The sequence below is a fragment of the Sorex araneus genome, chromosome 5 (assembly GCF_027595985.1).
Source record: "Sorex araneus isolate mSorAra2 chromosome 5, mSorAra2.pri, whole genome shotgun sequence".
Taxonomy (NCBI): domain Eukaryota; kingdom Metazoa; phylum Chordata; class Mammalia; order Eulipotyphla; family Soricidae; genus Sorex; species Sorex araneus.
The window spans coordinates 78,238,080-78,246,762 of record NC_073306.1 but is presented as its reverse complement, the minus strand read 5'-3'; the positions used below and the strand labels follow the sequence as shown (position 1 = coordinate 78,246,762).

The 8,683-nt window shown below is 39.7% G+C and overlaps 1 non-coding gene across 1 annotated transcript; it reads right to left on the bottom strand.

The window, feature by feature from the left end:
• Positions 1–8,189: 8,189 nt before the first annotated feature.
• LOC129405240 (U6 spliceosomal RNA) lies at positions 8,190–8,296 on the bottom strand. Its single transcript, XR_008630423.1, has one exon. It is a non-coding gene; the product is annotated as a U6 spliceosomal RNA (small nuclear RNA).
• Between the last annotated feature and the right edge of the window lie 387 nt (positions 8,297–8,683).

The window sequence follows — 8,683 nt, the reverse complement described above, 5'->3', positions numbered from 1 at the left end:
CTGTATCCCCAGCCCCTGATGGCATTCATCTGTGTTTGTCTTCTTCTGCTTAACATTGTACTCATGAGGGTCATCTCCACAGGTGTAAGCTAGAGCTCTTTCAAACTAATAGCTGTAAGTGTACAATGTATACTTACTCCATGAATACTATGGACATTTGAATTATTTCAAGTCTAAGTAAATAACTAAACAACGATGAGGAATATTCTGGAGCATGTATGTTTGTGTCTTTGCATTCTTTTTTGCTCACTATAGATCTAGGATGGTACCTTCAGGACAGGACTGTGGTTTGGACAACTGTGTGGAGCCTGGGTGCTCACAAGGGCTCTAAGTGCTGTACTGCTCTGTTCTTGATAACTTGAAATTCTTAGGACTCCCCCATGAAACTTTGTTTTGTACCGAGTTCCGATGGAATCATGACTGGGTGCATAAGCAGAAAAGAAAGGTACAATGTGCATGTTTAATTTTGAGGTGGGCTCATTTGCATATTGCAAACCACCTCAGTAACATTCTACTGGGTCATGGTGGATCTCACAGAACACGTTTAATATAGTGGGTTCTGTCTACGGTCTTTGTAAGCAGGAGATTGACAACCCTGGAAGAATCTGTACCAAACGTAGGAAGAAGGCAAAGCATTCTAGGAAACACAACTTCCCCTTGGCTAGCCAATCATAGAACTTAAAATAATGGCAGAGAAGAAAAAAGGACAGGACAGGGGCTGGAGTGATAGCACAGCGGGTAGGGCATTTGCCTTGCACGCGGCCGACCCGGGTTCGATTCCCAGCATCCCATATGGTCCCCTGAGCACCGCCAGGAGTGATTCCTGAGTGCAGAGCCAGGAGTAGCCCCTGAGCATCGCCAGGTGTGACCCAAAAAGCAAAAAAAAAAAAAAAAAAAAAAAAGGACAGGACAAGACAAACTTGATTTCTTTTCCTTTTATTTCTTCCTTAGTCATCAGTAAGCCCAAAGTAGAGAGCATTAAGAAACTATGAGCATTTGTAGAAGTGAAACAAACTGTTCAGAGAGATAGTACAAGGGTGAAGACACTTTTCTTACACACAGTCAACCAGGTACCATATATGGTCCCTGAAGTCCACCAAGAGTAGCCCCTGAGCACAGAGCCAGGAGTAAACCTGAGCACCACTGTGTGTGGATCCCCCTAAAAACAAAAAAATATATATAGAGAAGAGCAGGGTTAGTTTTGTGTGGTACTTCCATAAAACACATGTGCATGTGTGTGGGATATAAATCACAAATGATTTAATTTGGGTGATTCCACCTCCAAGTTAAGTGTTTTCCTATTTAAACTTAAACCCTGCATTGTACAACTATATTGTAGAAAAATTCATGTGAATAATTTAGATTTTAAAGTTTTTCTTCACAGAATTGCCTGAAAGAAGAAATGAACAGCATCATGAAAGCGGCAAGGGAGGTTATGGAAGAAAGAAAAAAATATTTATATTCCAGTACTTTAAACAGCTCTCACCTGTTTTTGAAAAACAGTTCCTGTGGTTTTATTCTTAGGTGAACCCACAAATCACGTGACAGGCTCTGCTAAATGGTGTCAGAGGGTATGCACAACTAGTTCAGTAAATATTTGTTTCAAAATGCTTGAACTAAACTTACCCTTCCTCTGAAGGGGATGAAAGCCCCTGGGTGCCATGCCCTTGTCAGCACTTCTCTTAGACGTTCTGCTGGATGTATTGCATTTCCCAGATGCCCAGGAAGAACTGAGAGCCTTCTCATAGGTTTATTAACTATTTAGGGTATTCTTTTTGGTGAGGAAAGAGCCTAATTTTAAATGGAATTGTCCTTTTCATTTCAATCAGGAAGTTTCTTTCTATAGTCTGGACATACACTCTTAAATTTTCCAGGTTGAAAATGTCTTCATCCACCCCTTTGTAAACACACTTGAGGGCAGGACACCCTCTTTTGTGCTCTGTGGATCCTTCAGAGCAAAGGATCAAACCCGGGCCTCCTGCATGCAAAACATGTAATCCAGCCCTTACTTCCACTCTTTATGAACATAGTGGACGTTTTGTGTGAATATAAATGTATTATTTCAATATCACTGTATCACTGTCATCCCGTTGCTTATTGATTTGATCGAGTGGGCACCAGTAATGTGTCCATTGTGAGACTTGTTACTGGTTTTGGCATATTGAATACGCCATGGGTAGCTTGCCAGGCTCTGCCATGTGGGGAGATACTCTCGATAGCTTGCCGGGATCTCCAAGAGGGGCTGAGGAATCGAATCTGGGTCAGCCGCATGCAAAGCAAACCCCCTACCCGCTGTACTATCGCTCCAGCCCCAGAAGTATGGTATGTAAATTTATTTTAATTAAAAGCTTTTCACAATTTATAACATCTACGTATGGCCTAATTTATTAGTCTTTTTCTTTATATCTTTCTTTTGGATATAGTTCCTGTTCCTGAGATCTTAGCATTCATTCCATGATATCTTCTGGAAGCTCTGTTGTTTTGTCTTTCATGTTTAAGTCTACTATTTGCATGGAATTTATTTTGTTTGAACTGCAAAACAGAGCTAATATAATTTTTTTCCATATCAGTTTTTTCTTAATCCATCACCAGCCTTTCTCAGTTGCTTTGCAGTGCTATCTTTTCCTCTTAAACTGAAGGACAATGATCTATGTCAATGTGGACCTGCTTTCACCCATTATTCTGTTTGTCTGTCTTTGTTCAGATAGTATCTTCATCATCATCATCATCATCCCGTTGACGGTCAAATTTCTTGAGCGGTCTCAGTAACATCTCCATTTGTCCTAGCCCTGAGAGTTTAGAAGCCTCTCTTTACTTGTCCTTCCCAATGATGCCAAATTGGAGGCTCTTTCAGGGTCAGGGGAATGAGACCCAGCATTGTTACTGGTTTTGGCATATGAATACACCATGGGGAGTTTTCGAGGCTCTCCCATTTGGGCAGGAAACTCTTGATAGCTTGCCAGGTTCTCCCAGAGGGAGAAGTAGGCTATAAAATGTTGTTTCCGGGAGCTTGGTTTTATAGTCTCTGGGTGTTGGCCATTGGTGGGATTACACGGCATCGGGGGCAGTCCCTGGGTGTGAATGCCTAGCTACTGGAAAATGGGAAATCTGGGCGGAAGAGGCCCAATCTTGATCGGAGCAGGCTTGGAGGTCTCAACCCCAGGTCCCACACACCTGGTTCCTCTGCAGGTACCTTCATGCGTGAGGCTTGTTCGAACATCTGGAGAGGGGCCTTGAGCACGGCTGTGGCTAGGCTCCGGTGGTCTTTGGCCAAGGGAGCTCTGCTCGGGTTGGGGAGGGAAGCTAGAGCCACCCCCTTTGATATTATCTTGGTTTCATTAATCTTTTGGATTGTGTTTTGAAAATCCAGCTCATTGATTTCTCTCTAAGTTTTATTATTTCTTTCTTGCTGGTTAGTTTGGGCTCCTTTTGTTGGTCACTTTTTAATGAATTAGAAAATGTCTTAAGCTGTGAAGTCAAGTTATTTATGTGAGGCCTTTCTTCTTTCCTGATAAACGCTTGCAGAGCTATAAATTTTCTCCTTACTACTGCTTTAGCTGTGTCCCACAAGTTCTGGTAGCTCATGTTTTCATTCTCATTTGTTTCTAGTAATCTTTTTATTTCTTTCTTGATTCCTTCTCTAACCCACCAGTTGTCCAACATTGAACTGTTTAATTTCCAGGTGTTTGATTTGATTTTTCCATTTCTGTGTGTGATTAACTTCTATCTTCAGTGCACCATGGTTTGAACAGATAGTTGATACAATTTCTATCTTCCTGATTCTATTGAGGTATATTTTGTGACTCAGCATATGGTATGTATATCTTGGAAAATGTTCTATGTGCACTGGAAAAGAATGTGTATTTGCTTTTGGGGATAAAAGGTCCTATAGACATCTATTAGCCCCCTCTCTTCTTCCCTCAGAGCCAGTACTTCCTTGCTGAGTTTTAGGCCTATTAATCTATCAAGAGGTGATAAGTCAGTGTTGAAGTCTCTGACTACTATTGGGTTACTACCAATGTCCTCCTTGAAGTCTGTTAGCAGTTGTTATAAGTATTTTGCTGTCCCCTCACAGGGTGTGTATATGTTTAGGAGTGTGATTTCTTCCTGATGTATATATCCCTTGATTATTAAAATATGGCCTTCACTGTCCCTTCTAATATTTTTTAGCCTGAAATTGATGTTTTCAGATACTAGTATGGCCACCCTCGCTTTTTTGAGGGAGTTGTTTGCTTGAAGGATTGTTTTTCCATCCTTTGACTTTGAGTCTGTGTTTGCTCTGACTGTTCAGATGTGTTTCTTATAGGCAGCAGAATGTTGGGTTCAGTGTTTTAATCTGTTTTGGCACTCTGTGTCTCTTAATTGATGCATTTATACTATTGACATTGAGAGATATTATTGTCTTGGGAATTTGTGCCATCTTTCTGGGGGGGCTTATGGGGCTTGTCTTGTTTTACAGAAGCCTCTTCAGCCCTTCTTTTAAGGTTGGTTTTGAGTATATGAAGTTCCTGAGCTGTGGTTTATCCACAAAATAGTATATTGTTCCTTCAAGGCTGAGTGAGAGTCTAGCTGGATAAAGTACTCTTAGGGCTGGAGCGATAGCATAGTGGTAAGGCATTTGCCTTGCACGTGACCGACCCAGGTTCGATCCCTTCACCCCTCTCGGAGAACCCAGCAAGCTACCAACAGTATCTCACCCGCACAGCAGAGCCTGGCAAGCTACCCATGGCATATTCAACATGCCAAAAAGAGTAACAAACAAATCTCTTTGGAGACATTACTGGTGCCTGCTCGAACAAATCGATGAGCAACGGGATGACAGTGACAGTAAGGCATTAATTTCACTGAGTTTTTCCACTATATCCCACCTCTGTCTTCGGACTTGGACGGTTTCCTCTGTAAGCCTGCTGTAAATCTAAGGACTGCTCCTTTGTATGTGATTTCCTTGACCTTGCTGGTTGGAGTATTATGTCTCTATCTGTGACATTTGTCATTCTGATTAAGATATGTCTTGGAGTCTTTTTATTAGGATCTGTTTTAGCTGGTACCCTTTGGCCTTCTTGGATCTGGATGCCTGCATTCTCCAGCTTTGGGAACTTCTCAGCAATGATATTAATTTAACTGTTACTACTTCATTGGGGTTGCCTCCCTGTCATACTCTGATGATCCTTATGCTATTCCTTTTGAATTCATCCCCTCGGTCTCTCTTATTCACCCTTGAGCTATTTTGAGGTATTTTTCCATTGTCTGTTTTTGCCTGTATGCTTTCTGCAGCTCATCTTCAAGCTCACTGATTCTGTCTTCGGCTGTTGTCATTCTACTGTTGAGGGCACCCCCTGAGTTTTTAATTTCATCTACTGAATTCTTTATTAGTGATAGTTCTGTTTGTAGCTTTCTTATTTCTGCTCTCATTTCTTCCTGTATTTTACTGTCTGTTCTACTGTTTCTTTCATATCCTCCTTAAATTTACTGGATGTCCGTTCCCCTTTTTCTTTGAACGCATTGAACTCACGTTTCGTCTCTGAATTCTTTATCGGAGAGATGGTATATGTGAATATTCCTTGTTGAGGCTTCTGGGCTCTTTTCTTCTGGATGAGCTTGGTGGATGGTGGTCTACTTTTTCACCCTCAAGAATACTAACTTCCTCTTTGGTGCTCCTGTGTGACTTATGTGGTCGTCTAGTGCAGCTTCATGGATTGTGTTCTTTTACATTAGGTTTGTTCAGATTCTTGAGTTTACCATTATTTTAATGAGTTTGGGGAGTATTTTGATTGTAATAGGCTAGTGGACTATTGGCCTAGTATGTTTGGGATAGCCAGGCTGTCCTCATGAGAATTAGGTAATGAAGATCAAACTAGTTACTGTTCCTTTAAAATAAATAATTCTGATTTCTAAAGAGCATTGCAGCCAAGATCTTGGCTGTTCTTTAGCTTTTTTTTTTTTTTATAAGAATTTGAGAATCTATTTGAAAACTTAGGCTATGGATACCAGTCTGAGATTTTATTGTGCTTTCAAATATTTCATAGATTACTTTTAGTCTTTCATCTTTATGTTTTGGAATCTTCCTATTCATGCTATGTTACAATTTCCTGTGTTGATAGTTTGTACATTTAAGCTACTAAATTAATTTTATTTTTAGTTACTTGATTTTTTTGGGGCGAGGGGGGCTGGAGCGATAGCACAGTGGGTAGGGAGTTTGCCTTGCATGCGGCCGACCTGGGTGCGATTCCTCTGCCCCTCTTGGAGAGTCTGGTAAGCTACTGAGAGTATCTCACCCGCAAGGCAGAGCTTGGCAAGCTACCAGTGGCATATTTGACATGCCAAAAACAGTAACAACAAGTCTCACAATGGAGACGTTACTGGTGCCCGCTCGAGCAATTCGATGAACAATGGGATGACAGTGATACAGTGATACTTGATTTTTAATGCCAAATAAGTAATACCCATTTAACATTTCTCCCTATAGATGCATCTTCCAGCGGTACTCAAGGCCCCAGAGTCACACCAGACAAGACTGTGCCAGGTGTGCAGTGCAGAGATTCAAATTCTGGGCTTCCCACATACTAGGCACATACATGACTTATCACTTACACCATGTCCTTGTTCCCAGTAATTTCTTGACCTCTCTAAATTTTCTAATTTTCACAGATACAGCTATGTACATATAATGTACTGTAAATACAATGAGTTTCACTATGGTCACATTATGAACTATCAGGCATAGGTATGTATCCACCAATACTCTTTCATTTACAATTAATGACAAATATACACTTCATTTTTATTCTTTTTCCTCATTTATTGTAGTGGCTAGGGTATACACATGAGGGAGAAAAAGAAATGCTTATACTAAGTATTCTTGTTTTCTTTCTGCTTCTGAGAGATCCACTGACATTCCTGCAGCTACTCCTGATGATACTGCGCCCACTATACGTTCTGTTGGTTCAGTGCTAGGGTGGGTGATGCAGTCAGCACTCCTTAGTTCCAGTGGTCCTGGGGGACACCACGACCATCCTGGTGGTGCTTAGGACACATGCTGTTCTGGAGTTGGAACTCAGAGACTCGTGCTCTCTACCACATGTACATTAGCCCTCTGACCTATCTCTCTAGGCCTGGCATAAGGTGTGTGTGTATCTCTCTCTCTGTGTATATGTGAGTGTGTGTTTTCTTTTGTTTTGGAGCCATATCTGGTGGTACTCAGGAGTTACCCCCAGCTTGTGGGTTTCTCTTGGCAATATTTGATGCTTATGTTGCAACCCCAGGATCTCCTGTGCCAAATACGTGCTCTTTGAAATACCCCTGGAGCCTTTTATTGTTTTTATAGGCAATCTGAAAATTAAGGAAGAGTCTGTGGGTTTTTGTATTACAATGAATTATGAGTATAAGTTCTATATTATAATTTTTGCACCTATTATGTAACACATGTTCTTTTACTTTATTAATGTGAAGAATTACATAAATGGGATTTTAAATGTTAGCTGTTTTTCATTCTTTAAATAATGAACAATTACTCAAACCATTTGTTTGTTTTATATATATTATTCATCTTGGCAGGGATGGCTAGTCACATCAATTATCATAAATAAAAAGGACCTATACTTTTATTTTCTGTGGTATAATTGGTAACACTTTTTTGGGTAACCCTTTGGGTTTCTAGGTTTCTTTAGGGTATTTTAATTATTTTAATAATTTAATTAGATTTAGTTCCTTTAATTTTGTGTGTGTTGAATCAAAATAGTTTTTATTCAAAGAAATTTATATAGATGTGAGGGAAAAGAGAGTGAGAAATAAATGTACCAAAGAGAACATGGGTTTCTCAGAAGGGAAAATGCCTTGGTTACTTAAGTTGGTATTTATTTTTAGATTTTCTTTTTTTTTCTTGCATCAGTTCTAGAAAATTACATTTGTCTGAAGAAATGTGTCAATTTCCATTGAATTTTTCAAATTTAGTTGAATAATATTTTTACAGTACTTTTTAAATGATATTTCTAATGTCTTTGAGGTCTGTCCTAATGTTATCATATAAATTCCCAGTTTCGCTGTTTCATACCTTTACTGTCTTTTTCTTGTTTAGGTTTATGAGTCTTTTTTATCATCTCTCCAAATTTTCTTAAAAAAATTTTTTTTTTACTAATGAGTCACTGGGAGGGTACAGTTACAGAGTTTTGTGCATGTGTTACAGTCATACCAAAAATATGGAATGCTTCACGAATTTGCATGTCATCCTTGTGCAGGGGCCATGCAAATCTCCTCTGTATCATTCCAATTTTAGTATATGTGCTGCTGAAGCGAGCAAGGCTTGAGTCTTTTTTAAAAAAGCTGTTCACAATGTTTGATGCATTTAATATTCAAGCACCAATCCCACCACTATTATACCTTCCCACCTCCATATTTCCACCTCAAGCCCCAAACCCTGCCCCCCAAGCAGAACCAAAATAATTTATTTTGTATTGCTTGTTATGAATAATCCACTAAAAATGAGACCCCAAAAGTTTCCTGGAGAAAAATGTGTGAAGATTATTTAATTTCACCCAGGAGCCATTAAGTCATTCTATAAGAGATCAATAACATGTTGTTAAAGGTTGAGACTTGTGTGCTTATATCTATATCTGTATAAAATATTTCCCCCTAAGATTGGTTGCCTTCTACTTTAATCTCAATCATATATGGTGTGCTACTCTTG